This window comes from Anomalospiza imberbis, chromosome 2 (assembly GCF_031753505.1).
Source record: "Anomalospiza imberbis isolate Cuckoo-Finch-1a 21T00152 chromosome 2, ASM3175350v1, whole genome shotgun sequence".
Taxonomy (NCBI): Eukaryota; Metazoa; Chordata; class Aves; order Passeriformes; family Viduidae; genus Anomalospiza; species Anomalospiza imberbis.
The window spans coordinates 27985560-27999365 of NC_089682.1; the positions used below are offsets into that span (position 1 = coordinate 27985560).

At 40.0% G+C, this 13806-nt stretch overlaps 1 protein-coding gene across 1 annotated transcript in view; it reads left to right on the top strand.

Annotated features, from left to right (window-relative positions):
- The window catches only part of ST6GAL2 (ST6 beta-galactoside alpha-2,6-sialyltransferase 2), a 172017-nt gene that overhangs the window by 61436 nt on the left and 96775 nt on the right, over window positions 1-13806 (top strand). Inside the window, exon 3 of the mRNA XM_068180283.1 lies at window positions 1522-1587. The gene's annotated coding sequence lies outside the window, so the exon portion shown is untranslated. The remainder of the gene's footprint in view (window positions 1-1521; window positions 1588-13806) is intronic.

Genomic DNA, 13806 nt, shown 5'->3' on the forward strand with positions numbered 1-13806 from the left:
ACACAGGAACTTTGCCTCAGAAGGTCCCTTTCTGATAGCCACTAGGACAACCCCAAATGATGTGCTATTTCTCATTTAAAACTTGTCATTTTTAAATATCTTTGCTGCTGCATTTCAGGATCAATTTAAGTACTTTCTTCATAAGGAAACATAGAGAAGGCATAAATACTTTTTAATATAGTAACTGAAGTTCCTAAATTTCACTGCTGTCCATTTTATTCTGCTGACTGGTGCTCCTTTAGGTATGATCATCTTTGTTTTAATTCCTTCAGGCATGTCTCTGTGAAATAGCCATATGCCACACTTTCATGCTATTTCCATGATCCTGTTTTTTTCCTTCCTCTTTCAGCCTGAATGTAGACCAATTCACTTTCTCTATTTCATCATCATCCCAAGACTTTCCTGGAAGCAAGATGGATTGTCCTAAAAGACCAACCCAACTAGTGCAAGTGGAAATTACAAGCTTCCAACCTTCTTCTCAGTGTTTTGCTCACTAACCGGTGATCCATTTTGGATTTCATTTTGAGACTGAGCCATCTTTTTGCTTCAAGTTAAGAAAATAATTTTCACACTCCAGAAACACTGTGAGCAAAAGAACTTGCTTGCACTGAGTGGTTATCTCTTTCATCCATACTCTCCCTGACAGGTGTACATTCCTAGTGTCTATTAGTGGTGGGATAACTCACTGGGAGTTCAAAACTGGCAATAGTAGGAACTTAATATGTTTGATAATTCTACCTTTCTGCCCATTGAGTTGAAATTAGTCAACACATTCTAAAGTTATATGCCCGGCTCACAGACAAAAAAGAGCACAGGCAGCATAGCAGGATAAGTCTAGTTTCCTTTAAAAAACAGGGTATAGTTATCCATTCCTCTTTCTCTCGTACAAGTTAAATTTCATTCTCTTATTCCCCCTTGCTATAATATAGAGCAAATAACTTCTTGCTACAGGTCTTTGGATATTCAACAGTTGCATATGCATCAGAAAACCGCAGTGAAATGCTCACTACTTTTAGTGACAGACTTGTTCAGATGTTACAGAAAAAAGGCTAGATTAAGCTAGACAGGCTGTTCTTTTGGGTTTTTTTGAGATGCTTATAGGATAAAAAGTGTTTTCAAATTACTATCCATACCTTCCTCTCTAAATCCTAAACTCTCTCAGCTGTATATAGTTATGACCCTTCATGTGACCTCTCCGAGTTTAAAACTTATTATTTTCTTTATGCAATTTTTTATCCTAGCACATTATTGTTTATAAACATTATTCATTATACCTCTGTTTTCAAGCATATCACTCAAAATCCCTCATAATATTTTTTCTATATCACAATTCATGAATAACAGTATTTTCCCCTTTTGAAACACCAGCACCTGTAAACAATGAAAATCATTTTCCAGTATGTGAAAATATTGTAGTATTTTGTATTTCATTAAAATTATAGGTAGACAAGTAGTATTTTTTATATTTTTTGCATGATTTTACATAGCAGTTAAACTCAATTTTTTACCATTTTCCCTCAGGTCAGGTTCCAGTTACCTTTCAAATGGTACAGGGCATCTTGACTTCCCAGGACGCAGAAGAGCAGGGTAAGTGGGTGGCTGTGTAACCCTGCTATTTTCTTATTAAGACTACAGTGTAGGGAATAGGAAATACAGTGGGATTTTTTTAGTGTGAAAAACCTGCTGGTGAAAGTGTTCTGCCAGACTACAGCAGCAGCACACACAGGACTGAGTCTGTTAGAGGGTGAACTTGGCTTTGTTGTCTCCTCCAGACTTGAAAAAAATCACTGGAATGAATGGAGTCTCCCAGGATACTGGCAGCAAAACCAAGGAGTGGGTGCTGGCCTCTGGGTCAGTTTTATCGGGATTTTCAAACCTTCCTGTATTTTCCACAAAGTCCCCTAAATATGGACATTGTTCTTGCCAGTCTTGTTGGCTTTGGCAATGTCTGGCTGTTATGCTTGTTGAAGCATTCCAGAGAGGAACACTAAAACAAGCAAAAGTATGTCATTTCCTGGTATTAAACCATAGCTTTTTTGAATCTTTTAGCATTAACACTGTCATAACCAACTATCTTCTTTTTTCTTCCTTTTGCAAGAGTAACATTCAGCCATTTCATTGTCAGAAAGTTTATGGTAAGATAGGAAAAGGCATTGCTAATGAATTGCTTACAACAAATATAATACTACTGAAACCATTAGCAACAAAAATACTTTGTGATTTGAGGCACTTCTGCAAAATTACTATTAGATTCTCTTTACTGAAGGCCAAGTAAGAAAATGCCAGACTTCTCATTTCAAGTATCTGATGTAGTTACATACATTTTCTTCCTCCTGAAGGCTCATCCTTGGGTGAATATTTATACTTACCATCCTTCAGATTGGCTAACACAGAGTTTCTAGTTTTGCAGCTTTACATAAAAGTACAGTTTGGATTTAAGATATGCCATATTTTCCAAAATCTAGTAGTATTTTCCCATAAATACATGAAATCAAACACTTCCTGAGATGGATGTCTAGTATATGTGTGCCATCATCCTATTTATATTACTGTGCTCCTGATAACGACTACATAAGCATATGTTTTGTTTCAGATAAGAATCAAGTTTAAAAATATTTATCTGACTTTCCTTCATGCTTAGGCTGAAAGTCACTCCAGTAAAGAAAAGCAAAGCAAAGTTAAATTTTCTGCATATGGTGCCACCCTTTGCCTATTCAGCCCCTCCCCTGTTCAGGGCAAGGACTGGAGAAGAAATTATGACAATGCTTTGGAGCTCTGGTCTCTGACTGATATTACGATAGCAAAAATAGAGACCTAGATATCAATTCTGCCAAATATAGACATGTAGCTGGTGACCTCATCTGCTGGCCACAACAGCAGCAATGTCTGGCCATAGACTACAAAGATGGGAAGAATAAAATGAAGAAAGCACATGAGAAATCAAGTGGAAAATCCTAGACATCACAGAGTGGGGGAATGGTGAGAAAACCAATAAATGTTTCAAGCACACCAGGAGCAAGAGGTCAGTAAGAGATATAGAAATGTTCTTTGAGAAGGAACAAGTAATTTACTGGCACAAAAAATATTTTCTAGGCAGCACACTATCTCCAAAAATTGGTCCTTTTATCTATGAAGTGGGATCGGGAGAAGTCAGAAACAGTCAACTATATTCTTGCAAGGATGTAAAGGGAGGAAAGTAAAAATTCAAGCTCTGCAAAAGAAGGGATTAAATATACATCTATTCCAAGAAAATCTAGTGTACAATAAAATATTAAGTATGATAGGAAATTAGTCACATCAGTTGGATGTGAAAGGATTTTTTTAGTATGCAAACCATGCATTTGGAGTCTGAAGACCAAGAGCATGAAAAGAAGTACCACCTTTTAGTTTCATCATCCAGTGTATTCAGTGTTCTATGACTGTAAGCAAACTGTTCCTTGCTGGCATGCTATGATTTAGGTCAAGGAAGATCCTATAGCCTCCATTCTACATAGTCAACAGCCTGCTTTTTATGAAATCTGATGTTACTGTTCAAAGGAAGGATGTTGAGTGATTGACAGATCCTGAATGATTTTCTTCCACATTTTATGTCATCTTTAATGCCATCAGATCTGTGTGTATTTGCATGTTGCCTTCTTACGTGGGTGCGCATGTCTTGGCATTACCATAAAGAACTGGAAAATTTCTGTTCGGAGGCAGGAGATGCTCAGCAGTAACCTGATAGTCTAAACCATCAGCGAGTATGTAGGATCCCTCTTCTGCCTGATTTAGACCACAGATTTGGATATAGCCTTCCTATCTCCCACATGAGTATCCTGGGCTATTAGTTCTGCTGTTGTAGACCTTTTTTGTTCCCCACTGATGGAGGTTGTTTTCAACATTTATTATATCTGAATAAAAGAGAAAAATATCTCCAAACTTGTCACTGTCAGCATGCACCAATAATGTGCCAAAGGGTCCAGGTTCATTCCAGTGTGTTTTAGTAAGCGTGCACAGTGGCTTGTGTTCAATATGCTCAGAGCCATAAACAAACATACAATAGACCACTGTTTCTAGCAGAGATGTGAAAGGCTGGAGCATCCCAGGGAAGCAGCTCATACCTGTATCTCTCAGCTCCCACAGCCATGTTGTCACACCAGATCAATCTGAAATACCTCTTGCTTTGCATGGAACCCCTGCTGGCAACCTGAAAGATCTTCTCTAGCAGCAATTTAGTGAAGAAGCTGCATTTTCCAGCCTCTGAACTCAACAGGATCCATAGCACTTTGTTATTCAAAGTCATATGTAACCAAGGGTTTCTTTGCAATATGTGCCTACACTCTACAGTTTTTGGCATTTCTGGGACATTTTCACAGAAAGGTAGGCATCAGATGTTACATCTGCTTCCTCTGCACCTGTCTGTGCATCCTTTGATATCTATAACTGTCTGAAAATGAAGATTTTCTCTCCTCTCCTGACAGTGCAACAAATCCTGGTGCAACAGTTACTCCTCTGTGTGTCATGAGAGGTGCTCATTCAAGCTCAGTGATAAGTTACCCTTGGTGTTCAGTGAAAAGTTACTTGTGGTACTCAGTGCAAGGAACTTGGCAGACAAAGAAGAAAGAGGGTACTGAAAGCACTCTCAGGGGGAGGCAGCTTTGTCAGATCAGGGCAAGGTGGGTGCAAAAAATATTGGAATGGGCAGAACACACACACAGATGGGAAAATGCAGGTACCTCTAGATCAAATAAAGGTATATGTTATAAATTTGACACATCAAATCCTCAACTAGCATAGTGTGCTTGATAGTGGAAAGGAAATATACAGTTAATTGTGAATCACAGCAGTCATGTCCCACTTTTGCTTCAACTATTAAAGATGGACAAGTTAATTACCACCTAGGTATCCAGCAGAAAGATTCACAATATAAAATACTCTCATGGAAAACAAAGTCAACATGGTTTCTCCTCCTGTTCTTAATGCAAGAGAATCAGAGAATTGTAAGCTAGACCTTGTGATCAATAATTGCCAAAGTGGAATAAAAATACAGCCAGAAAACATGACTATCTGCTTTGAAAGTTTCCATGAAAACATCTCACACAAAACTGCAAAGAAAAAAAAATCAGAGGTTTTTTGAATGGGAGACAATTTTCCAAAAATACTGCAATTTTACAGTAATTTTGCTCATGAAATAACAGAAATTCGGCAAAAAATGTTTTTCACAAATTTCATTCCTTACTTCTTCTCCATTGATTGCATAAATATGGTCTTTCAAGTGTAACATCGGCATGCAGCACCATTACCTAGTGGCCAAATGCTGTCACAGGGGCCACCACAACTCAGGGGTCACCAAGCAGTTGAAGGCAGGCACAGACTCAGCATCCCTGAGCCAGTTTTGAGTTCAGGCCTGATTTTGATACCTGCATTACAGTGTCACTCTTGCTGTTTCCCAGCCCTCAGACACTATGTACCAAATATCTGGGTAATATATTAATATTTTCACCTCTATGATTGCTGTCATGAGGGAGCTTAAGATTGGTGCAGATTTGATTGGATGAGGCACCCTAGACCCACCTTGGTGAGGAATGAATTTGCTAGCTCAACTCCTGTGCTGGGATAAATGGTTGCATCTCCAGTGATGTCAGGGAGATTCAGCCACTCACACCAGCTAAACAGTTGGCTTGCTGAGAGCACACCAGTGTGCTCTAACGAGCAGCTTTGTAACAGCAGCTGCAAAGAGATCCAGAAAACAGCCATCCATGGCCTGGGCAGAGGACTTTGAGCTGAGTTCATCTCAGTGGGAAGTTTTCCTTTGCATATCTTCTGGTACACATGAAAGAGCATAGCTACCCGTTGTTCTGTAGGCTGAGCAGGAAGAGAACTTTATATTGCCAACAGAAGGTGTGAGCATCATTCCCTTTGAAGTTTAAGACAGAACTCTAGACTGTAGGAGCAGAAGTATTAGGAGCATCATTAGTAACTTTCCTGTTTCTTCAGCACACAGTTGAAAGGCTGCTGTCATGGCAAATTTAAAACATCTCCTTTGAAATTATTTTAGATACCTTCTTTGCACTTAACCTTACAGTTTTTCATCTGCCTTTTTTTCAGCTCAAACTGTGAGCTGAAAAGTTAAAACTGTGAGCTATAAGTTCCTTATATCCTAATATTTAATTTTGTAACACTGATCTGGGTTTGGTTTTACAAAGTAAAATCCAAATGTGTGAGAACTATGAGAGTGAGATGACTGGATAGGTAGGCAGTCAGACACTGAGATTTTCTATCCTTATAACTTAGCAAATCAAAACCTGGTTAACTTGTCTTACTTATTTTATACTGCTTGTACCTCCGGGTCAAGGGAGTAACCTTTTTTCCTATTTGCTTTGAAGGTGACAGAGCAGTCTGAGCATCAGAAATAGAACTGTACCCTAGCAGGTGCCAGCTGAGTAAAATCTTAGGCTATTTTGCACAAAGTAAAAATGTTGATAGTTTTAAAACACAGTGAAACTGATCAAAATGTAGGATTCTGAATGCAGATAAAGTATTTATGTATTAGTAGGAAATGAAGCAATCTGATTCTGTTCATTACAAGGAAAAAATTCTGGTTTCAGATATTCTCATGATATGAAAAGACATGCTTTTGAAACCACCACGTTGTCATCTCAAGTATGCGGGAGGATGCGTGGGGAACAGGAGATATTTTTTGTAACCAGTGGTGCTGAATATAATATGAATTATATTCATATTGTACATTCCAAATAGCTTCAATTACTTGTATGTCAGCAGTAATAAAATATTTCATTAGCACTTAATACAAGAAGTTCTTTGTATTTTTTAATCAGAACTAATTTCTGGAAAATACTTCATGGATAGGTAAAGGTACAAAATCATGCATCTCCCTGTGAATTATTTTAGTCCAAGGGTGAGTAGGAACAGAAATTTGCAGGAAAGTCCGTTCTTCCATTTCTGCTTCTCAATGGCTCTGCTTTTTTCCTGGCTACTCTGCAGTCTGTGAGCAGTGGGTGGTGCTGAATGAGACAGGAGAGAGGTCAAAACTTGTTCCACTTTGCTAATGCTGTGGCAGAGCCCATTTCAACCAAGGAAAAATCTGGGCTGACCTGCTGCTGCTCTCACTTGCACCTGCACAGAGGAGGGAGCTGGCCTCAGTCTCTCTCATACACACACATAAAATTTCCTGGAATGAAGATGGGGAGCTCCTTGCTCTCATTACAAATCCCCATCCTAACCTATTTTTCAATGACCAGCAAAATCCTCCTTCTTCTTCTAAGAAAGAAGTTTGCTTTCCTGCAGGATCAGCTTCCATCACAAGAGAATATTTGATTACTTCCACCCTGGGCCTAACAAGAAAATAAAGAAGCAATGACAGAAAGACTAAAAAATACAAGGTCATGCAGCAAGGACATCTGTTGACCACAGAAATTAGGACTGAATGGCAAACATTTACCACTTCAGTAGAACTCTGCCAAAAAAATAAACCAAATAACCAGTATTTCATAACAACAACAGTAATAAAAGTCACAGCAGGTAATTCTACTTCCAGCTGTGCAGAGGCAGACTTAAGCTTCCCAACACCATGGCAATGCCTCCCCCAACAGAGCTGGCTTTGAGTCTGCTCTAGAAGAAGCAGGAGATAAAACAGAGCAGAGGTTGTCTCTGAAGATCAGGAAAGGGCATGGAGTGCAAGGGCAGGATTGCAATACTTCTGCCTAGGGGAACCTCTACCATGTGTACCAGGACAGGAAAACCAGCATGGAAAAATTAGGCACAGTAGTGGACATTAGGAGTCCATCACAGACTGACTCCTCTATCACAGCTTCAGTCTAAGAAGCTGCTTCCCCATGGCTGTGTGGCCCCATGCAGGAGTCCCCCTCATCCTAGGCTCAGAATGGACTGTGAATGCAGGGGTCCAATGTAGTTTTTAATGAGAAGTATAAAAGGTGTGTTTTTTTTAATTTACTATAGCATTTTGTTTATCTAGATTCATAGTCCTGTAGGTTTCATGTTAGAAGAGATGAGGAAAAATACCTAAATGAGTAATGCAGCTTTTAATACAAGCATCTGGTCCTGCAGACATGCTGAGTGGGAGGAGGAGGATTTTTCCATTTTAAATAAAGCAATGATTATAAAAACGTGACAGAAGTGTGTCTTCATATGGGAAAGCCTGTCACCTTTATTATTTCTGCTGGCAGCAGTAACTAGATGTACCTTCTGAAACATAAGCCTTTCACTCACAGACACAACATAGAAGTATTTCTCCCATAAAATGCAAGTAGAAAGCCAGAGGTAGATGCAGATTGTATTGGGAGAAGCTTTTAAAATAATCACTCATTTCCACCTTTATTGCTTGTCACAGCAAACACACCTTGGGCCCGGCCCTTCTTTTACAGAGGAAGGATGTGATCTTTCAGAGCAAAGAAAATTACTTATTTTTATGAATAAGTACTTTACTAAAGCCTTCAATAGGCTAAATTTTGTGCCTTTAAAAGTAATCCTTTTATTTAATGTTTTTTGCATCCAGAGTTCCTTGCTGATATTTCATTACTGTGTGTGAGGAAAACTCTTCACTTTTTCACTCTATTTCCCTTTCAATAAGAATGGCCAAAACTCCTCACTCTGGTCTACTGGAAAAAAAGAAAGCTTTTCAAGTGAGGATAAACAACAAAACCCAAAAAAAAACCAAAACAAAACAACCAAACATACAAAACTAGGAAAAACCACATCAATTTGTCCCAGAAATGATTGCTGAGTAACTGCAGGGATGGTGAAGGAGGCAGAAAAATTATAATACTCCCAAAAAGAAAACAGCTGGGGAAGGAAGAGAGGCATGATTCCACCCATGCCATAGTCCTACAAGATATCCAGGGTGCAGAGAACACAGTAATACTACCATCAAATCTGGAAGCTGGTTGGCTCAATTTGACCAATTAAATTATGATAACTTCACCCAACAGCAAGAATTAGCTTCTGGTAGTTCAGATCATCAGGTATCAGTGCAAAAGAAGGTCAGACTGGCATTCTGCAGCTCCCTTCTTTTTGCCTATAGAGGTTTTGGACACCTCAAAAGAGGCATTTCTATGTGCAGGTCTGGGACAGCCCACCCTGCAAAGCAGGTGCTGAGCCACAGGACATCCTGTGTTGTGCCAGGGATGAGGAGGCTGCCAAGCTGCTCAGGGATGTAGGATGGCACCCACTTACATAGCACCAAGCACACAGGGTGCCAGGCATAGAAAAGGCACAGCCTCTGCAATGCAAAACACAGAAGATATTTTCTGAGCAGGACCTGGGAGTGGTTTGCCCTTCTCACTGACAGCAGATCTAACTACAGAATGGCAAAAATAGTCTTCAAATAGGGATGGTGTCAGGTAGAAAAGATAACTGGCCTGATTCTGTCACTTCTGGGCAAGCATTCTGACCCAGTGGGATATTCCACAAGATGTAAGAGGTGGAGGCTTCTAATTTTCCTGTTATGTTTAGGGGGAAAGCAGCAGCCATAACCACAGCTTTCACAGAAACTGGTTGAACAGTGAATGTGAAAACAAGAGGAGACCCTCGTGTTTGATACATCCCAGGAGGTACAGGCTTGGGCAGTGACGGTGAAGATCAGCAGAGGTTCAGGGTCGATGTTTTGGGGCAGCTGCCTTAATTCCACCTACACTTCTTAGGTGCCCATCTCTTTTTTCACATTTGCTCCTGCCTAGCTCTGCCTGCATTCCCACACCTGTGGAGCAGAGGAAAGAGAATACCAAGGGCAATTCTGATGGTTGGCACTAGCAGGGAGAGGGATAGGACTTACTGAGCCATTAAAAAAAAAAAAAAAAAAGATATTTAGGTGTAAATATTCTAAGAAATTACTGAAATGAGTAATCAATTCCAAGACCAATCTTAGAAAACAAATGCCAACTCACAAGCATGGAGATGGACTGCGAGGCAGAGAGAGCCTGTGCACTTCCAATGCAAAAAACTAACTCCCAACCTTCAGAGAAGGGTCTAGCAGCCAGTTACAACAGTAGCTGAGTTTTGTGGTGCTCTGAATCTCACTAGGGTATGACATCTGGTTTGTGCTGGTTACTGCCCAGCAGGTTTGATGGGAGACACAGTATGTCTCAGAATTATGAGGATGCATGCAAGAGGCAAGCAGAAAAAAGCTCCTTTGGTGTGGTAGGAAGAAGGATTGAAAAGAAAGTTTAAGATTAAAATTTAAAGCAAAATAGATGCTGGAGGTCATTAAGGGTAATCCATAGGCTTTTCTTGAGGAAACGTGTTTCAAGAAGAATTTAAAAGAAATTTATTATGATCTTGCATGTATCTCAGTGGGAGAAATCCCTAAGCAAAACTGCTTGGGTGCAGGCGAAGCTGCAAACTATGTTCATTCAGACCCATGTTTGCAGAAACAAAAGAATTTTGGGTGCTATTCTTTATCCTACTCTTTTTCTGCTGGTATCAGGCATACATTGAACATTCACTCTCCAAAAGAAAAAAAAAACCACCAACTGTCCAACTGTCTCTTGGTGGATACTAAAACTAACTGATCACTTATAGAAACACGGGTATAGTGTGGCTGTGAGGGAATGCAGTGAGAAAAAAACTCAGTTTTTACTTCTTTAGGGTTTTTTCTGCACCCATTAGGAATCATCTGGAATTACCAAAACTCACTCATGTCACAGAGAAGACATCATAAAATCACATTTTCTGTGTGTCATCATACTTTACTTTTAAGTTAGCCCGGTTTTGGTCACATTACAATTGGATGAAGTATAGTTATTTTAGTGATAATAGATAATATGCCTAATTCAGTAACACAATGTTCCTGTGCAGGGTTTTCTTTTGCCTTCATAATTTGTTTTGTTACCATCACTTCCATTACCCCTACTACGAATCATACACCTTTCTAAGAATCTGTATAACAGCAAGAGGTCAGTGGATATTACCATGAGACAGACAAAAGCAAATATGGGAAGACACTGTAATGTCTCAGTATGAGAAATGCTACCTACAATTCCATATTCTTGCAAGTCTCTGGTACTCAGAATCATAGAATTGATCACAGAGCCCAACCATTAACCCTTGCCAAGCCTATCACTAAACCATATCCCTAAATGCCTTTTAAATACGGGGATGATGACTCCACCACCCCCCTGGGCAGCCTGTTCTAATACCAAACAATCCTTTCAATGAAGAATGCTATCACAATTTCCAATCTAAACCTTTCCTGGCCCATCCTAGGGCCATTTCCCCTTATCACTTGTTACTTGGGAGAAAAGTCTGAGCCCCACCTGTCAATCACTTCCTTTCAGGCAGCTATAGAAAGAAATCAGGTCCCCCTTGAGCCTCCTTTTCTCCAGGCTAAACAACCCCAGGTCTTTCAGCTGCTCCTCACAGGACTTGTGCTCCAGACCTTTCCCCAGCTCTACTGCCCTTCTCTGGGCTTGCTCCAGCCCCTCAATGTCTTTCTTGTAGTGACAGGCCCAGAACTGATGCATTGGATAGGGGAAAAAAAATAAAAGCTATATGTTTATCTTTATCTTAACTTAATTGATAAACAAAAGGTGCAATTTTTTTAAATCCATCTGCATGCAGGAGTGAACAAACTCCTGTACAAAGTGCTTTCCTTTAAACAAAGCACACAGAAGTGGCAGCATCCAGAAGGCCTTACCTCAAATCCAGGTTGTACAGCTGTCAGCATTGGTGCTTGGCACCAATCAACAGTAGATGGGAACTGACTATCCCTGTCAGTTTATCATCCTACTGTAAAACTTTCATACCTTCTCTGTTTGCATTTTCATAGGCAGCTCCTCACAACACTGACTCCTTTTCTCTTCCTTCCACACAGCCAGCTGACTTCTTCCTGCCCCTAGCAGCACAGCCTAACCCTTACTGTCCCTTGCTCAACCACCTGACCCCTACTCCTCACAGCCCAGCCAACTGACTCCAACTCTCTTCCCGACCAGCTAACCCACTCTTTTATAGCACCCATCCTTATTGGACACAGCTGTGACCTATTAAGGGCAAGGCTGTTCCTACTCTTTGGTAATTAGCACAGCCGCAACTCCGCAGGGGCGAAATTGCCTTCAGCACTATCTCTATTCTCTTACAATCCATCCTCCCACATACAGCCATGCAAGCTTAGTTTCTGGAATTAATAAGGAATTAGTGACAGTCTCGAGTGGAATAGGGTTTTTCAGTGTATTCACTTCCCTGAGCATTCCTGCACTTTACCCACTAAAGATGTCCTTACACTTTCAGACCAAAGTGTGACCCACAGCCTTCTGTTAACAGTTTTCTAATATAACTGTTCACACATTATTTTCAGCTGCAGAAATGGGTACTTCTTCATGCTGAACTGTCAAGGAATAAATGCAAAGTTAACGTAAAATATAGGGATGACTTGGAAAGGTTGTCTCCTCTTGCAATATCTTCTTGTTAAATTAAAAACAAATAGGATTGTTAATGCACAGAAATTTCATGGCATTGTCTTCCCAGTGAACACTTTATTCCAAAATAAATCACAATATTTTGAAATGTTCAGCCCATTCTAAAATACTTCCTGGAAAAAGAAAAAATCCTAGAATAATCCTGCATCCTCTGGGATGCAGGATGAGTAATTTGGGGTTAATCCTGACCATATTAATGTGGTTGCATCAGAAGCATCATTTTGGAAGGGCGAAAGAGTCTTCTCTCAGAAATTATGTCAACAGGTTGCTACTCTATACATATGAGGTAGTTCTGAGCTGGAACATCCTCAGATAAACTAGGAAGCTGGGCAAATATTATTTTGAACTCATTCAGCCTAATCTACTTCTTGTGGGCTCCCACATCACAATCAGTAAGGCAAGAAGGGCACCACTCCCAGATTTGCTCAGACTTAAGGGACCAGTTTCAGAAGACTGAAATTTAATGTAATAGAGATAAAGACCTCAGAGGATTACAAGAGCTGACTACCTGGAAACAAAAAAACCCAAAACAATGTGGTCTTAAGGTTTTTTTAAATGGACTTTGACGACTCTTCCTTTCAAACCAATAAGCCTGAAGCAGCAGTTGCTAATTAGCGTGTCAGTGTCTTAGCTGATTGTCTTGCCCTGGGACCACTGTGCAAGAAACCCTGTGACTTTTCTTGTGCCAGGAGAACGAGTTTATAAAGTCTAATTAGGGCACTAAACAGAGATTATGATGAAGAGCCCAACATAGCCCATTTGTTTTATAAATATCATGGGTGGGTTTCTAAAATTCTCCCTATTAGTGCTTTTCTTCTGGAAAGTAGTTCTACCGAAAGGAGACAAACACAGAAAGAAGTGGGAAGTGTTAATATCCAGCAGTATATGGTTTGGGAACGGGCCTCTTCTCTATCTGTTATTTAATGAATTAATCAATTTGCTTTCCTCTTCAGAGAAAAAAATTAAAAAAGGAATTCATCCCACCTAATCAATATTGGTCAATAGTAGTCTTCCTTGGTGAAGCTAGAAGGCAGTTAACATTCACACACCTCCCACTATAATTTTATCTTCATACAGATAAAATAAATTATCTCTAATGATCAGCTTTCCTCCCCCATTTGAACACCATGGTCTACCTTTGGCAGAAATGAGCTAGTTCAGGCAACTAAATTGCTATCAGCAAAATAAAATTATGATCTCAACAGCTGAGGACAATGTCTATGTGCTTGCAGGATGACCTGTCTGGTACATGCCCTCTGAGATTAGAAGGGTCACATATTTTTATGGAGTTTGCTTGGTCAGGTTTTGGTACTGGGAGTGGTGGCATCTGTGAGGTAGTTTGACACTTCCCCCATGTCCAGTGGAGTCAAGAGTCCAG